The following is a 24,303-nucleotide window of genomic DNA, read 5'->3' as shown; positions in this document are numbered from 1 at the left end:
GAGGTCAGGAGACTTACCTGATGGGGCATTCTGTGTTTGAGGACAGCTTTTAAGGGAGCTGTGAGATGAGTTGTGACATAAATAATGCTCTACCAGCTTTGGTGAAGTGCTGGTATTATTTCCCATGGCTTCCTTCTATGCCTTTTCCATGGGTACACCCATGGTACCAGCAGACTGGAGCTGCTGACAGTCACTTTAAGCCCAAATGCTGAATGTGGAGCTGAGCAGTGGGGACACACAGATGTGCACAGTACCAGCTGTGGTGAAAACGAGTCATTCTGGGGAGGCAGCAAGGCAGGCAAATGGACATGGTCAAAACTACTGCTGCCAGACTGACAGTAGCTCATAATAATACCTGTGGCATGTGGCATGACTGGGGTCCTGTCTCTGACAGTGGAGCTGTAAGATGGCAAGTATTGCTCTGGAATGTGACCTTCTGTCAGTGCTCTGAGAGGATGTTCAAATTGCTTGAGACTTGCACTGACTTGAGGATCTGGGGCTGTAAAGTCCAGGATCCTGCGTATCACTTGGAAGAGATCAGCTTTCTGAAGGCTTTAAGTCAGGAAATGTTGTTCTCAACTGGTCTTATACCTTATTCCTACTATTAATGGTGTTGGAGAAGTCATGGTACATAGATTTTGGCTATTTATAACTTCAAAGCTTTTGGGTCTGGCACAAGCATGTTGCCCAGGAAGAGCTACTGATACAATGTAAAGAAGAAAATGAGAATCTTAAATTCTTAGAAAACTGTGAGAAGATTATTACTGTGTTATGCAACAATTTAAGGTCTGTTAGAACTATTAGAAAATAAATACATGTTCCTCCAGTGTATTGGTAGTCACACTGCCACTAAACTTTCTGAACTTACAGTGTTTATAGTTTGTTGAGTATAATCTGTTATGCTAATGGTGTTATATTTGCTTATTTATGTATGTAATTTTAAATGGAGCCTCTCACCATTGCACTAGGTGCTTTGCAGAAAAATTAAAAACATAAATTACATAAGCTACCTGGAGTGGATACAGTAAGCTTGAGCTGCTGATAAAAATGACCACCAAAGCATATAGCTGAGTTCTCTGAAAGAAAACTAAAGACAGAGAAATGAATGCAAGTCAGGAGAGGAGAACTGCTAGTGAGATGCAAAATTGAACAGTGACTCTCTGTACTTTTTCTAGGTCCCAGCAGCAGTTTGTACCAGGCCAAAATGATTCATGAACTGGAAGCAGGACTCTAGCAAATTTAATCTTTTTTTTTATTTACATTTCTTGAATAGGTGTTTCTTCCCTTTTCCTTACGCTCTCTGCTCTAGATATGTTCTTACAGGTTTGCTGAGTTCATAACAATACAATGGGATTATTATGTTTTCTTTCTGCTACTGTGGGCAGGTGCTCTAGCTACAGGAAAGAGTTTTGTAAGGCAGAGCAGTATTATATATTTTTGTGTTCTTTTATAACTGCGTAATGCATGTGATGTGCCTAGAGGGCTGGTAATGTGAAGGAAAAAAAACCCCAGCAAATTCAAATCTGTGGGTGGTAGGCTACTGAGAAAGAAAACTCTTTGGTCTTTACATATGCAATTCTATTTCTGTGGAGCAGACTGAGATGAGAGGCCCTAAAATAATTTTGAAGACTCAGAGGGCTCTTACAGTGCTATGTGGCTGCCATGATTTTATTTTTATTGGTTATACTTTTCTCCATTTCTCTAGCACACCTTCTAAACCCAACTTCTATAAGAAATTCTGGTGAAGTAGTTTCTCAGCGATTTTCACATCCTCTTGCTGCTGAGCTCCACGTTTTAGGACTCAGAACATTCTTTTCTATCTTCTTACTTCATGACACAGGATAAGACCGATCACATACTTATTATTGCCCAGAGAACAGTTACACTTTGAGGGGAAAAGACATACGGCTATTCATCACTGTTTTCAGTGATCTTCAATTTTTTTCTTACTTGTTTTCTATCCAAAGTATTATTTTCTCATTACATAGATTGCATTGGTTTAACCTGATTGTTTTAATTCCTTGGCCCCTGTTTACTGATTTCACTGTGAGGCACTTTACCTCACAGTGTATTTTCCAGTTAAAAACAACTCTGTGAGCTCACTTATAGACTGATATTGTCTATGTAAAATAGATTGTCAAATCAGCCTTGCTGCTTCTGAAGAACTGCTAGAAAAGCAACAGCCTACAGCTTCTCTCCTGGTGCCTGCCTTTAAAAAATTTGGAAAGGATTCTGTGGACATGAGAATAGTGTCATGGGAAGAGATGTTAAAAAAATACCTTGCATTGAATAAACTGCTTACCAAGTAATAGCAAGACAAACTCAAACATTAGAACAGAATTTAGGATCCAGCTTTTTATGCTTCCATGGAACTCTGGGGTTTTGCATCTGTGTCTGTATCTTATGTCTGTGAAAAAATTTGTCCTTCTTGTCTACAAGAGGAATGCTGCTTGTATTGATTGTGAAATTGTGAGATTGTGGGTGTTAAAGCCCACAGCTGTGACTTCTGCTCCCAAGAGAAAACCTGACATGGTCTTTGTAAATATTAGCAGACTTGTGGTATCTCCCTTTTCATTTTTGAATGCTTCTGGATTGACAGTACTAATTAAGAGCACCGTAACTTGTTACTTGGCTCAAATGGGCATTTTTCTTGGCTGCCTGGCTTGGCTTCTGACAGGTGGCATATAGCAACAGCCTGCTCACTTTTTTCCCCACTGGATATAGTTATATGGGATATAGTTATATGGGTCTATTTTAACTGCATCTGAGAAACTCAGTATTTATTTCACCCTGTACCAGAGGTCTGTGAGACCTCTTCCCATCAGTTGTACTGATTTGAAATTCGACAGCATCCTCAGGAAGAGCTTGAGGTGGAGGTCCTACTAGAGGTTGTGTCATGGCATAAAGTTCTCCCTATCCCCCCGAAAAGGCTGCAATTACCACTCTGGTTTGGCTTTATGATCCTCTGTGAGTTTTTATTTTGCTGATTTGCTTCTATCAACAGGACAGAGAAGTTATACCTACAACAGAGAATTGAGGTTGGATAATTAGAGGCAAAGGAATGTATGATGTAGAAAAATATGAAGAAAATCCTATGCATGCATGTCTAGCATATAGTCCCCATGTATATTTTCCTAAGGTGTCTTCTACCTGATTTGGGCCACAGGTTTGAAGCTTCAGTTTTTTCCCTGAGGGTGCCACTAACCATTGGTCACACAACTTGGTCCCTAAAATACCTATTTTATCCAATTAATATTAGTTATGTGGGAAAGAAGTACAAAGTAGAGAAAGAAGATGCACATTTTCTATATCTCTTTCACCTAGTTTATGTGGTAGTGGAATTTGCATGAGGTTCCTGGTCTCAATCTTGCATAGTCAATATTGTGGCTCATTTTGTAATGGAGTTTTAAATATTATGGGGGTTCCTTTTACCTCTCCAGGTTTGTTTGGGCTTATCCTTTGCGAAACATGAAAAGCAAAGTCACAAACACTTTTGTGTTCAAGAAAACCTGTTCTTCCCGAACCTTTCCTGTTCAGTATTTGGGACAGTTACTGTGAAGTTTTTTTTTACTGCAGTAATTGCACAGACTCATAATACTACCAGGGAGTTGTACCCCTTTGCAGCAGTTGCAATATCAATCTTTATCTGTTTCTGCCAAAGTCACTGGAATTGGTTTGCTGCCAAACACAGGGAGAAGTGCATTGTTGTTCTCATAGAATATTTTGTCCCGCAAATGTCTGTAATATATAAAGCTGTTTTTCATAGTGGATAAATAAATTGATGTGGTGTCTGGGTTTTTATCCAGTGAGAATCGATTCAGACTTTTCTTCCTTTTGTCACTGATTTTGAATTTAATTATCTACATGTGAGCATCTCCCATTGATCGCACAATATAAATGCCATGCAGCTTTGAGCTCAAAGGATTGGATGGTAGCAATTGGACTGTTTACGTTATTTGATAATAGCTGTAAATCTGTGTGTGTAAATTATGAGGGATCCACATTCTTCATGAGAAATGTTCACTTTAGTTTTATAGTCTATTTGACATGGACAAAGCCAGAGAGTCTGTACTGATGTAAGTAGTCTCTGATTTCTTTTGCTAACTCATGTTCAGTTATCAGAAAGTATTATGTTTATGTACCCGCTGTAGTTTGCAAATGCTGTAAGAGGTGGACTATTCCATTTAACTTTTGCACTTAAATCTGTGCAGGTGTTATGCATTTTGGGATGCATGGGGATGTGTTGCCAATACCAAATATCCTTTTCCTCTGGTCTCCTTTTCTTTCGTAAACTCCACGCAGGATTTAGCCTCTGGACCCTTCAACAGCTTTATTGCCCTTCTCTAGACTTGTTCCAGCACCTCAATGTCAGTTCTGATGCTGTGTGTTTCAGCACTGTTCATGCACAAGTTGGTCAGTTTAGTTGCCTAATTTTAACTGTCTCAGGTTGAGATTGGTAGCTAAGGTAGGTGGCACAGAACTACTTTTTTAGGGATGACTAGTGTAATGTGGTAACTTTTGAGTTACACAGAACTTCAGTGCAAAAGGAAAGAAAAAGGATGATAATAAGAAAGGATTTTTTTTTCCAATGACAGATAGAAATGATTGAACCAAGATCGATATTGGCATCTGTTATTGCTGTTGTAATTCTAAAAGTGGCAGAAATAGTCACTTTATTATATTGCAATAATCTGAGGGGAGCAGAGACTTGTGTAAAACAGTCTACCTCTGAGAAAAAGAAGAAAATATTACAAAATCTTCAATGGGAAGCTTGTTTGTGGGAAACGATCATCCTAAGCATTGCTACTGCTAGTTAAGGATCAAAAACAATTCATTGCAGTCAATGGAAACTGTAAGTTGGTAGATTTAGGACCACTTCTTCATGGGGAAGAAGAGGGGGAAAACAGGGCTGTTCCTTGTTGCTGTATTTCTTTTCTTTCCAACTGTGGGGCAGTAAGTTTCCCGTAAGTATAAACAACTATGTTATGGTTAATAACTGTAGTACATATGACTGTGAGTCAAAATGTAGTGCACACTCTGTCCTTCAAAAGTTACATGATTGCCACATTATTCAAGTTAAGAGTCCAAACTTAAACCTTTTGATCAGAAAATTTAGATTCCAGCCTTTTGCTCACCAAAAAGCAGGTGTAATAAGGAAGTTGTAAAACTAGAGTTTGGTTCCTCTTCACACAGCTACTTAGAGCTTTCTTTTGCAGAGGCTGTGAAATAACAGTTCAGTAAGAGACAATATAATTCTCTGTGCAGAGCTGATGGTTAAGTAGCGAGGTGGGAATATATGGCATTACCATGCATTCCTTTGCTGAATAAGTGGAAATGACAAGAGCTCTTAGTTGCAGAAACCTGTTCATTTTTTTTTTCTGTGCTGTAGCCTCTTTAGGGGAGAACAATTGGTGATATATCTATGCATATCTAGCAGCATATCTATGTAATACGTGCCTGTTCTTCAGCTTCATTTGAATTTACAGATTTTTGGAACAATTAAAAATCATTGGAGAAATAAAACTATCTATTGAATGCATATCATAAAAATAAAATCTTGTAAGACACTAAGACACTGTTATTCTTACATGCAGTACCATATAGCTGTAAAGCCTTCCCACATATTAGAATTGTGGCAAGAGTTTAGAATACTTTAAAAAGTTCTTCCCCTAAGATAATGTGCTAGACAGCTTTTTAATGGTGGTGTAAGATGAAGTAAAGGGCTTTTTGCAGTTGCCTTTAGCTGTACAAGCCGTGAAAGGGTAAAACTTTTGCCCCAGCTCTCAACAGTGCAAGCTGGACTTCAGTGTTAAACCAAACAGTCTCTCAGCTCACTTCTTATTTTCACAAACATCTTCCTCACTGCAAATGAAGCCAGCAGGTGTGGGAAGGAGGAAAGACAACCTTACCTGTACTGGGGCTCCTAGTATTGTTCTTAGGGCTACACCTCAGCCAGTGCTAATAAAACAGGGAAAGCTTCAGTTGAATCTTTCATTTGCACAGGACAGTTCTCTTCTCAGAAGCAAAAAATTGATATATATATATAATGAATAATTTTTCCACCTCTTTTTTAGTCTATTCAAAAGGATTTTATTTTCTGAGAAGCTGGGGAAGGAAATTTAGAGAGAATATAGTTCTCAACTAAAACCTCCCCCTTACTGAAGGAAAGTATTTAGACATGTGAGTGTTAAGGAGCCCCAGCTACAGTGGCAAAATGCAGAATAGAAAATGTTGCAAGGAGTTACACTCTCTCCAGTATTCTGCCTAATTAGCATTAGGTGTGTTTGTGCATGTAAATACAAGCTTCCCTTGTGCATACTTTTCTGTTCACACTCAGAGTTAAATTCATCCATGGCACAGCTACTAATGTGCCAGCTGCATTGTTAGAACATTTAATATACTTTAAAACATTGTAAAGCAGGAATGCACTTCAGTGAATAATAAGTACTGGAGAGGAAGGGGAATATGTTGGTTGTAGTCTCATTAACATACATCTGCCTGAGGTGTTCTTCCAGTGGTAAAATGTGGTAGTAGCAGAGTGCTGTCCAGCTGCACTGGTGCTGATCCACAAACCAGACTATTCAAAATGCAGGTTTAGGGTATGTGTGAAGTTAAGACACAAACCAGAAATGTGATATTGTAGGTAATATACTCAACACAGCAGTGCAAAAACTCAACATAGAGTCATAGAATCTTTGAATGGTTTGGGTTGGAAGGGCACTTAAAGAGCACCTAGTTGCTGCGCCCCTGCAACTGGCAGGGACACCTTCCACTAGAGCAGGTGACTCAAAGCCCCATCCAGCCTGGCTTTCAACACTTCTAGGGCTGGGGCATCCACAACTTCTCTGGATAACCTTTTTTCATTCAGCAAGTGTACACTTCAATGAGTTACTGAAATTTAATTCTGTTGGGTTTAATCCTCCAAACCTGAATAGCTATGGTGCTACATAATTAAAACACTATCTTCTTGTAGTCTTAAGTGAGGTTTCTGTGTTGAAGCTGCTTTGCTTTCTATAGCTTACTAGGTCAAACTTTGAAGTAATCTGTTTCTTCCGGCCTTTTTGAGATTTTTATATTGCATTGTCCCTTGAATGTAGCACAAGATACTCAGTTGATCATTATTGTTGTTGATAATATATCTTAAAAATTTGCAGTTCCTAGATTTTGTAATATTCCAGGTTTTACAAATCTTTGGTGAGATTGTTGATAAGTGTCATTAAAATCATTTACATTAGAAGTCAGAGAGCTAATCATAGATTTGGAGTTTGCAAGAATTAGAATTCTTCCTGATAGACCAAATTATGTGGTCCTAGGTCTCTGTTTAGCTTCTTGGAACCTGTTTCTCTTTGTGTTGAATGTGAAGATAATATCTCTCTTACTTAGAGAGGTGTTTTGAGGATTAATAAGAGGGTGCTTTTTATAATTTTAAGATACTTGAGTGAAAAATAATATATTTGATTTCATTTCAGAAATACATGCCGCCAAACTTTATCACTATCAGTGTTATAAAAGAAGTGTGTCTTTCATCTTGGGGCAGTTCAAGACCAAGGTTACAGATTGACCAGATTGACATTTTCTTAGAATAAATACTTTATGCTTATACAAATAGCACATACTCCTTTTGATGGTTTGCTGTGAAATAAATGCTCCTAAAATTCTGTAAAGTCTATACACAAGTGCAGTTAACAAGACCTAGGGCCTTGTCAGTACTCAGAATTGCTCTCTAAGTCATTTGAGAGTGTGCTATGTCCTTGCAAAGCATGAGACATGCAGTTGATGTTTACGTTCAGTATGTATTGATGTTTCTATTGTTCATTCTCATGAAGTCTGTGGGGAAGGGATGTTCACAAGCAGTAATGCTTTTGCCATCATGATAGCCCTTCTGAATTAACTGCCTGAAGTGACTAAGAGTGTGATGCATGAGTGCATGGAAATGAACTGCGATTTTCTGAGCTCCCAGCCAGTGGTCTAACTCTCAGACCTTATTCCCTTCATTTTGTCCTTTAAGCTAGCAAAGTGTGTACTGGTTTTACTTTATTTTAATTAAACCTTTAAAATAACTGCATTTAAATCAGTATACCTTTGAGTAGGACAAGATATGCAAAGTCTTGATAGTATTACTTTTTCCCTATCTGTGAAATTTGTGCCACTGCTCTATATATGTATAAATTATTTGGCTTTATGACTAGTTTACAGTGATGATGACTGGGAGGATCATTCTTGTTACTGGTACTGCTGAAATGTACTACATCTTTGTAGCTGTTAAGAGGAGGGGGAAATGCAGTCTACAATAGGCCTTTTTTGTACTTTTTATTCTTTTTTCCCCTCTCTTATGCGGGGCAGGGTGGGGGGAGGGTACACTGTTGGAAAATACCTGTGACAACTCAGGGTTATGAAGAGTGATACAAGTTAATAATTGACAGCCACACTGCAACTAACAATGGCTTCTTTGTGAGCTTATTTGCACTGTCTCTGTGACCTGGGCATTTTGGTCTTGGCAATGAGATGAAGTCCGCATTTTGTCACCACGACCCTGTGTACCTTGATTTCAATTACTTAGTCCACTGTTTGGATATAGTTTTTACTCCTTCGATGTTCTTACTCTTCTAAGGGTTGAGTGAGGTGGCTTACATTGATCGTTTCTAAATAATTCAAGTCTGATTGCACACATTGTGGAAAGTGGTGGATTTTAAATTACACACATTTGGAACTAAGTTCTTCAACTCACAGATGGCTTGGATAGGTAAAAAGAAAAAGTGAACCTAATAACTTATTGAAGAGGAAAATATGTACAGTACCATTCTGACATTTATGTAGCTTGTTGGGGGACTCCAAATGTGTCATGTCATATGTGATACCCAGGCTTTGTTCAAAAGTATTCCTTCTCCTGTGGAGCTCAAGTAACTTTATACCCATTAGCTTGACATCTGTACTGAGATCTAGCTGAAAGATTCAATCAGTAAAATATTAAAGGACAGCAAGTTTCTTAATGCAAATCTATGTGCAAATCAAACTCATGGAAAACAAATCTTGTTTGCTTGAGACCATTTTCTGAGTTTAATTGGGAGAAAGAGCTCTTGACATAGTGGATTTTTGATAGGCATTTGTCTTAGCACTGCACAGATTTTCCTGTTTTTATTTATGTTTTAAAGGTTCTGCACCCAGACATGAAAAGCAGATTTTTTTCTACAGAATAAAGATCTGTAATTTGGAATGAGTGACTCAAAAAGGCTTGAGATGCATGGATATAACTGACATATGCTGCACTTCTGCTGCTAGCATAAATAAACAGGGGGGATTTTAGTCAAAAGAGATTGTTCAGCCATTTGAGGAAAACTGACATGTGCATATACCAGAAAGAAAGTATGCATATAAAAAATTACAGTCTACATTTTTGTTTGTTTTTAATGTAGACAGTTAAATAGCAGGAAAGAAAGTTGAGTTTACAGGCTAGGAGACAGTATCTGAGATGCAAAGAAACTTAGAAAACATGTTTTCTAAGATGGGAAGGCACCTTAGAGACCCTGATACATGTTTTTTACTGATTTCTTCCACTAATAATAGAATTCAGTCGATGACGGTTCCCACGCAAATCAAGAAAAACGTATATAAAGCAAGATAATATTCAGTTGAAGATTAATCCACACCATATAAAAATGTGTCACATCAAACAGTGAAATGTGTAAAGCTTGCCTTTAAGTTTACTGAAAAGGTCAAAATCTCAAATCATCTACTTAAGCCTCTTATCAAAAGAAACCTTATCTTATAATAATTCTTTTTTTTTCTAATGTTTTTCTTTGAATTACAGTAAGTAGTATATACATTTATAGATATATACCATAGTGCTGAAAGTCAGTCCTCTGAAATTGCAGAATCACCACATATTCTGAGTTGGAAGGGATCCACAAGGATCATCGAGTCCAACTTGCAGGACCATCCCCAAGAGTCACACCTTGTGCCTGAGAGCGTTGTCCAAACACTTCTTGGACTCCGTCAGGCTGATGCTGTGATCACTTCCCTGGGGAGCTGTTCCAGTGCCCAACCACATTCCGAGTGAAGAACCTTTTCCTGATATCTGAACCTCCCCTGACACAACTTCAGGCCATTCATTCCCTTGGTCTTGCCACTGGTCGCCACAGAGAAGAGATCAGTGCCTGCTTTTCCTCTTCAGCTTGAGAAGATGTTGACCATAATGAGGACTCCACTCAATCTCTTCTCCAGGCTGAACAGACCAAGTGACCTCATCCACTCCTCATAAGGCTGCACCTCAGGGCCTTTCACCATGATTGCCCTCCTTTGGATGCTCTCTGACAGCTTAATTTCATTTTTATATTGTGGCACCCAAAGCTGCCCCCAGCACTGGAGGTGAGGCTGCCCCAGTGCAGAGCAGAGCAGGACAATCCCCTCCCTTGCCCAGCTGGCATTGCTGTGCCTGATGTGCCCCACAGTTGGGCCTCCTGGCTGCCAGGGCACTGCTGACTCATGTTCAACTCTCCCTCAACCAGGACCCACATGTCTCTCTCCACGGCACTACTTTCCAGCATCTCATTCCCCAGTCTGTCCCTTCATCCAGGATTGTCCCATCCCAGGTGCACAATCCAGCCCTTGCCCTGGTTGAACTTCATACAGTTGGTGATTGCCCAGCCCTCTAAGTTATTGGGGTCTTTCTGCAGGGCCTCCCTGCCTTCGAGGGAATCAACAGCTCCTCCCAGTTTTGCACTGTCTGCAGACTTGCTCAATATCTCTTCCAGTGCTGTGTCCAAGTCATTTATTAAGATGTTGAAGAGCACAGGGCTTAAGATGGAGTGCTGTGGAACCCACTAATGACAGGTCACCAGACTGATGTCATCCCATTCACAATAACCTGTTGAGCCTCATCTGTCAGCCAGTTGTTCATTCATTGCATGATGTGTTTATCTAGATGTGTGCTATACATTCTGTCCTGGAGGATACTGTGAGAGATGCTGTCAAAAGCTTTGCAGAAATCCAGAAAGGTTACATCAACTGGCTTCCCTTGATCAGCTAGGTGGGTTGCCCTGTCATAAAAGGAAATCAGGTTTGAGATACAAAACTCTCTCATGAACCCGTGCTGGTTGTGGCCAGTGACAGATGTTTTTCAATGTGTTCCAGTGTAATCTTCTCCATAACTTCACCGGGCACTGAAGTGCAACTGACAGGCCTGTAGTTTCCAGGGTCCTCCTTGCCCTTCTTGAAAATAGGAACAACATTTTTGAGCTTTTCAGTCACCTGGGACCTCTCTGGATTCCCAAAAGCGCTCAAAGATTATTGAGAGAGGCTTTGTGATGACATCAACCAGCTCTGTGAGCATTCTTGGATGAATCCCATGAGGTCACATAGATTTCTAGGGATTCAGCTGGAAATTAATGTTGTTTTCACATGCCATGAACAAAATATATTTTTCACCAGGAAAGATGCTCTCTATCTGTTGCTGAATGATTGATATATTCTGAAAGTTAAAGAAAGATTCTGGATTTAGTAAGGCCATCTGCAGATGGCTGTTGACAGGAGAAAAAAAATAAATTGGTGACCACTGAAAGCCCTGTGGCGTTCTGTGGCAACTGGTAAGTTGTTTTCCTTAATGCCTTGGAGGTTATGGCAACTTTTTCTACTCTAAAACAATGTACCTCTGTGCGACTTTAGGCTTGACCTGACATGCCTTTTAATAGAAAAGTAAATAACTGGGAAAATGTCAGCTTCAAATGACGCCCTGAAACCATTATTTAAGACCCCAAGAATACCATAGCTCTTCCCTTAGTATGGACAGTGACAGGTCACAGTGCATTCTTAGGAAATACTTTCCCTCTTAACCAGTTATGATCAGGAAGATTTTCTCTTGTGTAATTTTTAACAAACTGCTGGAAGTGCCTCTCTGGGTAGCATACAGGAATCATTCAAGACAGAAGAAGACAAAGGAAGGCATTGGCTGGGAATATGGAATTGTTTGAATTTCAATAGTTTGAATTTTAGTGGCTTTGGGCAAAAAGGTAAGAAGTCAAAAGTTGTCAACTTTGCAAATGAAGGTGTCCCATATCCATTAAAATATTTCTGTTTTCTAATAAGGTTTGTTTACATGATGTGGGTTTTATAATTTGCCCAATATATCATGTCCAAATTACATGGTATGAAAACCACTTTTTTTCCTATTGCATCAGGAGCTGTAAGTATTCAGTGTCTTTTGACACCTGAGGAAGATTCCCGTTAGCTTAACTGGAATTAAAAACATCTTTCAATCACTGTGTGGACATGTCCACTCAGAATGACACAGAACTTCCATTTCTTCAAAAGAACTTTTAGTTCTGCTGTATTTGGGAATAGTGACTTTGAAGTCCATGTTCAGTCATAACCAATATACATGAGATTCATTGTCTAAGTAACAAAGAAAAGATAAAATACCTTTAAAATTTGAAGATACTTGCCCATGTAATGAGATTACATTTTATGTGTATGTACAGTTTTTTTATTTATTTACAGCAATGCAGTGATCTCTTTCTGCAAGGAACAAATACATCTTCATCTTGGTCAAACAGTGAAATATATTGCTGGTGATAGGAGTATTAGATGTTGAAAAGTTCTGTATTATTTTTACTGAGCGGTAAATAAGAGCTCAGAGTTGCAGGTGACATTTCCAGTGAGTTAGTTTTGCGACATAAACTTGCAATGAATTTCAAGACACTTTGTTCACTTTTCACAATAATCCAAATAGGGATTGAGATATTTTATTAATTTGGGGATTAATAAAAGCTGCCTTTTGTCAGTGTCGTGAACTTTAGTGATTTTTGAATCTGGCACTTGGGCTGAAGTCAGTGCCACCATCCGCACTCATTTAATAGTTACATGTTGCCTTGGAACTATTTATAGGACTACAGTCTTTTTCCAAAGAGAGGAGGACTGATACATATATCATCCTTGACCTCATTTTAACATTTACTATCATTTTCAAGCCGCAAGACGATGGTGGTCTTGTGAGAGGTTTTTATATATTGAACAATCACAGAGAACATGGCTGAGTTTTTATCCAATTGAAATCAATACATCTTGTCTAGTTTACGTCACTTGCTAGTATTTAATTATCTACAAGCAAGTCAAATTGATTACACAATATAAGAACCTTACAGCTTTGAAGCAAAATGACTGAGCTTTTAGATTTGGCTAGGATAGTTATCAATGCTGGTGGCAAAGTATAATTAATAAATTAATATTTTTGACTGGGAGGAACAACTTTTAATAACTTTGCAGGACTTGATAAAACTGTCGCTGGGAACCAAAATTAAAAAAAATAAGAGTCAAAATCATTGTTGGGGTTTGATTTTGCAGCGTTCTGTCCCAAGTTCTTAGTTATCAAAAGTACTTGTTCACATTATATATCTTCCCTCTATTTGGATATAAAGAAAACCATCTTACAGTTTTGTCCCTTGTTTCAACTTTTTTGCTTATGGATAGAGGAGATTTTAAGCTTGGGATTAAAACAGAACAAAGTATCTGTGAATATATGCCCAGGTGAAAGGTTGAGCAAGCTCTTTTTGAAACAAGAAGTGTACAACTTGCATGCAGTGTATGTACATGCATACCTTGCCTGAAATCCCTCTAAGTGCTGATAAAAATCCTTCTGCTGACTCGGAAAAAAAGGTTGATCTTGCCCCTAAGAAGACTTTTCACTACTCTTTATTTTGTATTTTTTTTAGAATGAAGGTGAAAAATAAAGTTGTGCAGGTTAAAACCTAAGCATATTGAAAGGAGAGAAAGAATAAAGGACATCTAAAATGCAAGTGCAGCAAAACTAAGGATATTTCAGAGGGAAACAGATCTAAGAAGGAAGGAAAATTCTTGGTTAGGTAACAGATGTTTTCCCTCAAGGATAGTGATGGAACAGACACCAGAGGGGGCAAAAAAATCTAATGAACAGCAAAATTTCTCATTTCTTCTTTTTGCTTCTACTCCTAATGTCAGAACAATGTCTAAAGAAGTGTGACAAGAACTGTCACCTTCTTTGATATTGAAACAGGACCCAAGAAAACAGATAGCTTATTTTTAAATTTCCATGTAGGATGAGAGGAAATGTTGCCAATAATCAGATGACTAGATCTATCAAGGGAAGCTCAGCACAGCCAAGTATTGTTAATGTAGTTGAGCTGCCTTCAAAGGGATTGTTGTGTGGGCCAATATTTATTGTTTTCTCCTTTCCATTACTGCATACAAGAAAAGCAGCAGGAAAGTGCTTTACTCCCTAGAATTCTTACTAAAGGAGGATATTCGTAGAATATTCATTAGCGATTTATCAACATATTTGTGTTGTGCAGGTTAGTTATGAACTTATTGTACCTTTGGTACTAGACTAGTTATATAATGCAGATTATTTCCTTGCACAGGGTTCCTTATTGCAGTTGCTACCTGAGGTCAGGCTGTGCACTGACTTGCAAGAGAATTGAATAAATCCATTTTACATGAAATAACAGACTTTGACATTTGGCTGGCAGAGAGGTTTTTTAAAAAGATGTTGCCAACACATCAGTAAGTTTCCATGTGATAAATACATTGTTTCCAATATTTGAAAACCCGCCAATTTATCAGAGTAAAAGGTCATCTCCAAGTCAGAAACATATCTTGCATATGTATTTTTCTTTTTTTCCTTTTTTTTCCCCAATTTTATAAGAGCAACTAGGTAATGCAACAGTAAGCTGGGAGTCATATTTGCCCTTTGACACAGATTTCCTGTTGGGTATAAACCAGTGGGAGCCATATGCTGGTGAAGTTAAAGCATGGGTTTTTTTATGTTTATGCTGTTTTAATGTAGGCTATGATCCTGCAGTCATTTGTGCAGTAAAAATTCCCATCAAATTGAACAGCAGCATGAGGATCAACAGTGGCAATTTTCTCTTAGTAGGGCTTCCAGCAAGAGGCTGCCTGCTGCTCCCAGCCATGGCAGAGTGCAGCCTCACGTTGCTCACGGGACTGAGCAGCTGTGATCACATTACATCCACCCAGCAGTCTTTTCACTCGCTGCCTGTACAGTGACAATGGATCAATTTTAAACTGACCCCATTGACTTTTAAAGCCCTTACCGTAGAAGGGGCTGATTTTCTGTAAGCCTCCCCCATTCCTTTGGCTCTTGAGCCCTCTTAGTTTTTTTCTAGTCAGAGGTTGGCAGGCATTCTGTCGTTGTGGCGGCCACAGTGGTTTTGTAACTTGTTTATTCTCAAACATCTCTTCAAATTTTTTCTCCTGCCATTTGTTTAAAAATGTTGTGTGAACCCAAATATTTGACACATCCTTCTTCGCCTTCTCCCCAGCATCAGTTCAGTTTTAGTTGTTCTTCTGCAAACAAGCAGCAATGTTCCACCTCCTTACAGAATTTCATAATGATTTTGCATAGTTTCCCTTATGAAATACAGGGTTATACAATAATTCAGGTTGTAAGGGACCTCTGAAGTGAGTTTTGTCACCAGACAGGGCTACCTTCCAAGCTTGGTTAGGTTGTTCAGGACTGTGTCCAGTTGAGTTTTGAGTTATCCCTGAGGATGGAGATGCCTCTCTGAGAAACCTGTTGTGGTGATTGGCTGCCCTCATGGGGAAGACTTTCTTCTTTATGTTTGATCAGAATTTTCCTTGCTGCATCTGCGATTGTTGTCTCTTATCCTTTACTATGTATGTCTGAGTCTGGCTTTGTTTTATCTATGACTCCTCTCTCTTTAATGAATGAAGACAGTAATGAGATCTCCTGAAGCCTCTTCCAGGCTGAGAAAACACCAACTTTCAGTCTTTCTTCATAGGACAGGTACCTCAACTTTCTGCCCCTTTTAGTGGGCGACCATTGAACTCAATGCAGTTTACAGAGGCTGAAGATGCAAAACTGGACCCAGTAATGCAGACATCTTTTGAGTGCTGGGCAATAGGAATAACCACTGGACCTGCTATCCATGCTATTAATAGTACTGCCCAGGATGTGGCTGGAATTCCACACAAGTGCACTGGTTGCTCACATTCAGCTGGAGATTAGTGTCTTGCCTTTGATGCAAATTAGCTATGATGCACTGTCCATTCCTGTAAACCTTTCTAGAAATGGATCAGAGGGTTTTGGGCATCTTTGGTGGTCTTGATTCCCCCCCACTACTGGCTCAGCCTTTGGTCGACAGTCCATGGTCACTTCTCATCCTTATTCCTGTGCTTGCATTGTACTGTGCTGTGCTTGTCTCTAGAAGCCAGAACAAGGACATCTGTCCCAGAAAAGTGCTGCCCTACCTCCATATGGTGCCCTTCTCCAGCCTCACCCTGTTCTTTCTCTCACTGAGTTATTACAAACAATCCTTGGTTGTCTCCGCAGCTATCCGACCACTGGTATTTGAGACATACACATTAGCCCCCTTCTCTTCTAGGTTTCTACATGTGGGCAAGCTGAAATTGTGCTTTGCATTTTCTTTCTTTCTTTGGAGTGCATTGTGAGCAATACCACTGCTGAAAATTGGTTTTGTAGTGGTAGGTATGTCCCACTGGATATGGATGGGGTAATAGATAGATGCCCAGAGTTCTGAGCACCTTGGAGGTATGGAGATGTTTCGACATGCGTTTAGATAGTCCTGATGTTCTGGACAAATAAAAGAGGCTTACCAGAGAGTGCAGTGGGTCTCAGTGCTGGTCAGTACTATAGGGAGACAAGTCCACAGCTTGCTCTTTTGGAGAAGATGGCCTATCCATGATAAGGAATTTATCTCTAGGACTCCTAATTGTTTGGCCTGTTTGGTTGCTCTGGAAGTTTTCTATGCCTCTTGGATACATATACATGTGCTAAAATAGGCTCAACAGGCACAATAGCAAAGCTTAGCATCTTTATGAACCTTTTTATTATTACCTGAGGGAAATAAATGGCCGTTTGCATTATGCATGAGCGTGCTGTGGTACTGCATTACTCTGTCTTCCATTAATATGTCTTGTTCTCTTTCTTTATCAGCTAATGCTCATGATAATTTCGGGGGTACATCTTAAAGCTCAAACAAATTAATATTGTCACCCAAACAGGTGGAAGAACATGATATTAGGCTTTTGCATATTCTAATACATGAAACAGCCAGCCAGATAGTTATGTTTTAACAACATTATCGAAACAGGGATATATCTGTGTAATAAAATTTACTGTTGCTGTAACCAATACACTTAGAATGATTACATGATTATAATAAAAATGCTGTGATTATTTGCTACATTAATTAGCTGTTGATTTAATGTTATACAAATGTGATTCCTTTCAAGTAATCATATTTCTTGCTGACATTTCTGAATAGGACTACCAATTAGTTAAACATGGGTAAATAGCAGTGCTGATTATAGATAAGCTACAGCAGAAAACAGTGGAATAAGGCCTCGTAATTTTAAACATTTAACATGTTACTTTCCAAGCCATGTTGCAGTTAACACAAACTTTTGATGCATTAACACCACATTTTTAAATAAACAAACACCTTTGATATCCACTACACAGCCAAAGCTGCTAAAGAAAGAGATGTTTTTTCTCTGTGCTGAACTTTTCTATGAGATCCTGTATTTCTGTATCTCCCAGCAAGTCCAGTTGCCAAAGCCCTTGGTGAAATACTTAGTGGTTTACCCCACACCATATCAAGGTGAAATCGAGGGAGACTTTTAGTGGTTTGGAATTTATTGCAATGTCAAGATGTCTCCATAAGTGTTAAAAACTTTTTAACTTCATTAAAAGCAAATAATACAATACAAATGTGAAAATGTGTACAGTTAACCTGCCTTCTTCCTTGACTTCCTAACTGTCAAATCTCCTTGAAACTCAGAAGACACAGCTTACCCTCTGCTTATGGGGTTGTTTGATGAAGCATCCTCATAATGAGGATGCTCACAGAATCCCTCTGCCTCTTGCTTACCTGTGCAAACTGAAGCCACATCCTCAAATGATGTCAGTGTGCCTGTTTTTGGTGGGGTTTATTTCCAACAACTTTGTGTTTGACTTGCTGGATCTGAGGACTGGACCTGCATGATTTCCATCAATAGTGGTCTTGAGCTTAGGTAAAATTTATGAGTCTGAAAAATGACATGTTTAAACACATGTAAAAACTTCATTGGTTGACTACCTTAAATAAAAAGAAGATTCCTTAATTGAAGTGCTTTTCTCTAGTGATTGTACAGCAGTCTGTAAACTGGAGGTGACTTAGAGATTAGTGATAAGTGGTGTTTACTCTAGGAATTTTTTTTAATATTTTGTGTGCCATCACTTGTATAGTTTTCCTTCATATAGCTTGATATTTTCTTGGCTGTTTCCCTTTTAGTTCTATAAAAAGAACATACAATATTTCTTGTATTTCCTACATACAGGTACATTTTTTTGGGTAAGACATTTCCCTAATCAATAAGTCATCAGTGCAATAATTTCAACTTAATGTCTTTAGGACTCTGCATTTTTGTCGAAATGAGGGTTTTCTACATTTGCAAAAATCTGAGGGTTTTCTACATTTGCAAAACTATAATTAGCCAGGACTTTTTTGAGTGGTATTAGGAGTTAAAATCAGCCAAATTCATTCTCAGTTTGGTTAAGCAACAACAAGCCAGCTCAGTCAATCATGCCTACTGGTAAGCTGTTTCACAGAAAGCTGCGCAAAGTGCAACAAAAACATCTATTTTTTTTTCCTTAAAAATGGTTAGAAGCCATAAAACTTGTATTTCAAAGACTGATTAGGATGTGAACTTTTAATCTGTCTGCAAACTACACAAAGTGACATGCTCTTCTGGCTTTGGCAACTTTTTAATAGTCTATATCTAAAAATGCATTTTCTATCAGAACTCCTCACTTTGTACATGCACAGATTATGACACTTTTTGGATTTAAATTTTTACAATACTCATACACGAAGGTGATACAAAGAAATCTGGGCAACAGAGAAAAAATACACCAAAGAGCTATTATACAAATATGGATTGGTAGCATATTTTCTTCATTTTTTTATTAGCTCAAAACAATATTTCCTCTGAAGGACTAAGTGAAGAAGAAGTATATACTCACATGTGAACCTCAGGCCATAGAAAACCCTTAATCTTGGATTTTGTGTTTGGCAGACAGAGCTGTAGCTATCAGAGGGGAAAGAGGTGAACAAAAAGTAAATGATGATTTTAAATGCTTTAGTTAGGAAAGCTAGATCCACTGGCCTTTTTACTGCCTTGTCTTTTCTCCTGTAGGACTTGCAGATAGCTCTGGTGGTAGATGCTAGAAAGACCCACACAGACATGGACAGATTTTAATAATCTGCTCTTAGCCAGCCTAAACTTGCCTTCTGGTAAACTATGTCACGCCTCCACTCCAGAAGATAATTCCATTTATCTATTGCTGTCTGGGCTAACACATAAGCATGCATTAAAATCTCAAGTCTCTACTTCAGTAGGGCACAGGCCCAGATTTAAAACTAGGTATCACACTCTATGTATTTAAAACAAGACACATTTAAACTAGGTATGTGTTTAACCGCTGTTCAAACAGGTTTGGTTTTTTTTTATTAGCAGGCTTTATTTTTCATTACATGAACACAAAGAACAGCATGGGGGTGTTTGGTTTTTAGTGTTGTTTTTAATTTCTGACTCGTTTTATGTTCTTATAACCTAAATATTTTTAGACAAGTGGTTTGCACTGTCAGCTTTGAAAAAAACCAGCAGCACATCCAGTTGGAGTTAGCAGCCAGACTTCAAGTTCTTAATTATTTAAGACTTAACTATTTTTATTTTTCATGTTGTGTGACATGTATCAAACCAGTTTTCACACTTGCAAAGACGAAAGCAGTGTCTACTTTGGGAGGCGTTTGTGCTCTACTTCTGGCTTTCTTGTTTCTGTAAAGTGCAGAAGAAAACAGCCAAAGATATCAGTCATCCTTTGTGCTTTAAATGTAGAGAACCTTAGGAATGGAAGGAGAAGGTGTTTGGTACATGGTGAAAGCCATACGGTTCTTGAAAGTCATATCCATTTGTCAACCTCCAAGAACCCCAGTCCATATAATACTTCTTGGCAAAGTTTTAATGCCTTGCTGTTCCCATGGGGGAAAAGCTTTTTTCTTCTATCCAATTGGATTCTCTCTCATTTCATTTAATATCTTTTGCCCCACATCCTTGTGCTGCACCACTCTGAAGACCCTGTCTGTCTTCTTAATGACCTTCTCCCAGGTAAGGGAAGGCTCCTGTTAGATCACCCTGAAATCTTTACTTTCAGAGGCTAAAAGCCCTGCAGGTCACGTGCTCAACCTTGATGTCCCTGCACTGAATTAGCTGCATTTGATCATTGTCTTTGCTGTGCTGGAGGCCTGAAACTGCAGTGCTCCTAATGATCACTTCGTAGGGGACCATGGTGGGCTGTGCTTCTAGTAATCCAGCCCAGGATGTTGCTTTACTTCTTGCTGTCAGGGTATTCTGCTGGCCCATGTTCCCTTCTGTGGATGTGTATCTTTATCTAAAAGGGAATGTTACTCAATTCCTAAAACTTTATAGAGCTAACCAAGCCCCCATGGCAGGAGCTGGTTAACAACCTACACTTGTCAGAATTGCTTGGCATCACACATCCACAGAGTGATCAACTCATCCTACTAGATGTGGCGGATCCTGGACTCTGTAAAGGGTGTGTACTTTGCTCCATCATATATTTGGTGAATTGTAAATGTTCTGTGCTCACACTTTCCCAGTTGTGATACCTGCTAATCCCTCGTGACAGTGACCTGCTATTCTGAGCATGGAGTTGATGCATTATTGATTAATCCTGCTTAGACTGCACTTAAAGTGGTTGTACTCTAATTACATCTGGTGTCTAGAAATAATAGTTTAGCATTTCAGAGGCTTCTTGGAAGAGATGGGGTTTTCTGTGATGCAGAGTGTTTATTCTGATGGTATTTTTGTCTTATCAGAAAAAAAAGTGTATCCTTTAATGGAGTATTCTTTTCATCTCGTTGCTTTTATATAACAATAATTTATCATTAGTAAGCTTCTTTTTCCCTGTGGACGTTTCATTTTAGCAGCACAATTTGTTGCTTCCAAAGAAAATAATACATCACTGGAAACCACAATACTGTAATCTCAAAGTGAAGCTTCTTTAGTGAACGTTTTCCTTTCTGTGGGTCTATGTGTGATTTTTTGGTCAGTTACTCTTGTTTTATTAATGCTGAATTGTTTTAAAATATTTTATCTTAATAGTTTCTGGTTGTGCCCATTAGTGTACTCTCTTGCTTTCTGACATTGAAAGCAGAGATGTAGCTAAGTTTAATGGTTTAAAAAATAGGTCTTCAGGTAACTTTCAAATAAAAATGTTTTATTTTCTTTTATGGATACTAATGAGTACTCCTTTAGCATCATGCTGATTGTGAAACATTTCAGATTGTACTGGTGATGGAAGTAGGCTTTATATAGTAATCTGAAGAGAGCAGAACTACATTTTCAGTCTCTGGGTATTTCACAATCCTCTATGTGGTTTCTTGGTTGAATAATTTTGATAAAATTACCAGTTAAAGTAAAATCAGTTTAAAATGCAGCCAGTTATTGATTAAAAGACAGTTGAATGTGATAAACTGTTATCAATATTAGTAGGTGCTAGAGGTGTGTTGCTTAAGCCTAAATTTCAGAAGTGCTACTAAATCAGACATCCAAAATCTTCATGTTTTATATGCATTTTGGATTGCATTCAAACATTTAGGGTACAAATGTTTACTATACATCTCCTTTTCTTTGTGCTCTTGATAGTGCATAAAATACCTGATATATACTGTGGTACTTGATGTGTTAGGTAGTGTCTGGGGAAGGTAGTTGCCTTCCTGAAAAATTTATTATCTAGGTTTAAGAGCAGGAGCTGCAGGTGGGCACAGATGTTTAAGGGAGCATAGTAGACCCAGCAGACAAGAGGGATCAACATGAGAAGTAACAGTGGTTGTGCCCCGCTTGTTGAAAGAATATTTATTCTGGACGTTAGGGGAGGTGGAATGCAACAAGGGAGACTTGTTAACAAATATCCATAAATGGGTATTCTGCTAATGGATGCTTGCTACAAGCTTTTGCTGGAGAAGGAATTAGACTGTTTGAAAATGCATAAGTGGTGAGGTTTGTGGCACAAAGTCAAGAGTCAAAACCTTGGCAATGGAGAACAAAATTCTCTTTTTAGTTCAGTTGAGACAGGGAAAGCTACTTTGAGGCAGTAAGTTGGTCAAGGTGCCAAAATGGCAAACTGTTTCTTGCAGTAGAATATGGTGTAAGAGGGAATGGGAGAAGGGTGTGATGTCAAAGGCAGAGAAGAGCATGCTAAGGAAAATGTGTTACATTAGATATTTTGTCCTTGTGGACAGATGGAAACAGGCATGCTTTGGGACATTATAGTAGGTTGTTTAAATGTAGTTTAGCTAAAGCTCAGAAGGATTCAAAGCAGTGATGTATTTATATATTTATCTTCAAAAGACTTTATTGAAAGAAATCTTTGAAACTAAATAATACTGATAATGTATTTGGGACAACCTTTAGAGAAATAAATGTTCACACTCATCAACATTTTCTTGTCATAGCAGTCTTTATTTGGCAAAAATTTAGTGGAATTGCTAGCAAGAGTGTCAGTTTGTCACGTCTGAGATATAACACCTAATCATGTAAATGTCTAAATGTTACCACCCATACAGGGAAATGGCAAAGAGTTTGGCTTGTGCAAGGGGCTCAGCCTGTAGCTTTCCAGGAATAGCAAAGGATCAAAGTTCAGTGTACCTTGATTGCTGCACAGAGCAGTGGTTGCACAAGAGCAACCGGATATGTACAAGAACATTGCAATGCTTGTGCTTTTTCTGACCTGAGTTTCTGAGCATCAGATACCCAGTATTCTGCAAAAGAACAAAGGGAAAAGAGAGATCAAGGAGAGAAAAAAAAATCCTAAGGAGTCCCTGATGACTCAGTTATAACTCAATATATTAAGTAAAAATGCTTATTGAGTTATTGTAAAAAATATAAACCTTTTTAGTACCTATGTATCATGACTTAAAAGCAAACTTCTCTTTGGTTTCTTGTTCAGAGTGAAATAATAGTACCTCTGTTGATCATAAAGGAATGCAACCTTGTGGCAGATGTATTTTTTTTTTCCTTTGTAATATGGCTGAGCAATATCTGAGAATTACATTAAGCTTAATCCTCATGAGAACGATAAGGACAATAGTCACAAATGGTCTCCATATGTCCATATGAAGTCTTATGCACTGAGTAAATAGATATCACAAGACTGTAAGGGTTTTTGTTTTTCTCTTAAATCGACAGTCAATTAGCTTTGTCTGAGGAGCTCATGGAAGCTCTGCTCCTTTGCATATCTTTTAAGATCTTGTAAAGCTTTACAACTATTCTGGAGTAATTTTCTTTTTATTTACGTGTCTTTTTCCCTTGCTTAAAGGGTTTTGGTTTTTTTTTTTTTGTCTGTGCATGCAAAGATGTGTATCTAAGCAAAACAAAATTTCTGTTTGATTTTTCTTTGTGCAGTCTGCCTAGTTGTAAAGTGTTTTTCAAGGCTGTTCTGTAAACTTTGCCTATTCTGCAGCACACACAGGCTTTCAGAAGGCAATCAGAGCCATCCCAAAGTTCTCTGGGAATTTAGTTTGTACTGTGTGAATACAGCATCTCTGATAGTGGGATCCTGAGGGTGAGCAGAGGTTCTTGTGCAGTAAAAGAATGCAAATAATTAAACAACAGCAATGACCAAGTGTGTGACTGTACTACCAGTTCATGGTAAGAAGAGCTGAGATTCTGGGAGATGGTTTTGGAGATGGGTTTTTTTTTAAGCTCAGTCCTTATCTTTTAATCTTACCATCACATGGTAGGTAAAGCATGAAGGCAATGGAAACAGTTACAGATTTTTTTAAAATTTGCATTAAAAGTGAAATAATATGAAAAATATTAATTGCAATATTTCATTACTTGTAAAATACAATAACTATTATCATCATTATGTTATTATGTAAAGTTATTTTGGATAAAAATTAACCTTGATCCTTACAAATAAAGAAATGTGTAGCTACAGAGATCTTTGACAACATCTGCACTGCAGCTTGATGGAATATTATAAGCAAACTAGCTTTCTTTGTCTAGAATCTCTCTACCTGTAAGTGCTTCTTAGAGACCTCCAGAATAGGACATTCATGTGAATAAAGAGTCAAAATGGCTGTGCTAAAAACCATTACAAGTCAGCTCAACATCTCCCCCTGTTCTGCCAGTGTACAAGCAATAAGAGGACAGTCTACTTTCATTTTGCTGCTTGACCCTGTGGTTAGACAAAAATAGTCAGTATGT

At 38.3% G+C, this 24,303-nt stretch overlaps 1 protein-coding gene across 2 annotated transcripts in view; it reads left to right on the top strand.

Annotated features, from left to right (window-relative positions):
• The window catches only part of MOCOS (molybdenum cofactor sulfurase), a 208,837-nt gene that overhangs the window by 41,796 nt on the left and 142,738 nt on the right, over nt 1-24,303 (top strand). Inside the window, exon 1 of one of the 2 annotated variants that reach the window (XM_085052271.1) lies at nt 314-627. The exons of the other annotated variant lie outside the window; for it this stretch is intronic. The gene's annotated coding sequence lies outside the window, so the exon portion shown is untranslated. Of the gene's footprint in view, nt 1-313; nt 628-24,303 lie in introns of those variants that run through there. 2 annotated transcript variants of the gene reach the window in all.

Source organism: Lichenostomus cassidix, chromosome 2 (assembly GCF_008360975.1).
Source record: "Lichenostomus cassidix isolate B80296 chromosome 2, HeHo_3.0, whole genome shotgun sequence".
Lineage (NCBI taxonomy): Eukaryota > Metazoa > Chordata > Aves > Passeriformes > Meliphagidae > Lichenostomus > Lichenostomus cassidix.
Note: the sequence above shows the minus strand (reverse complement) of the source record. Positions and strands in the feature narration are given on the sequence as shown.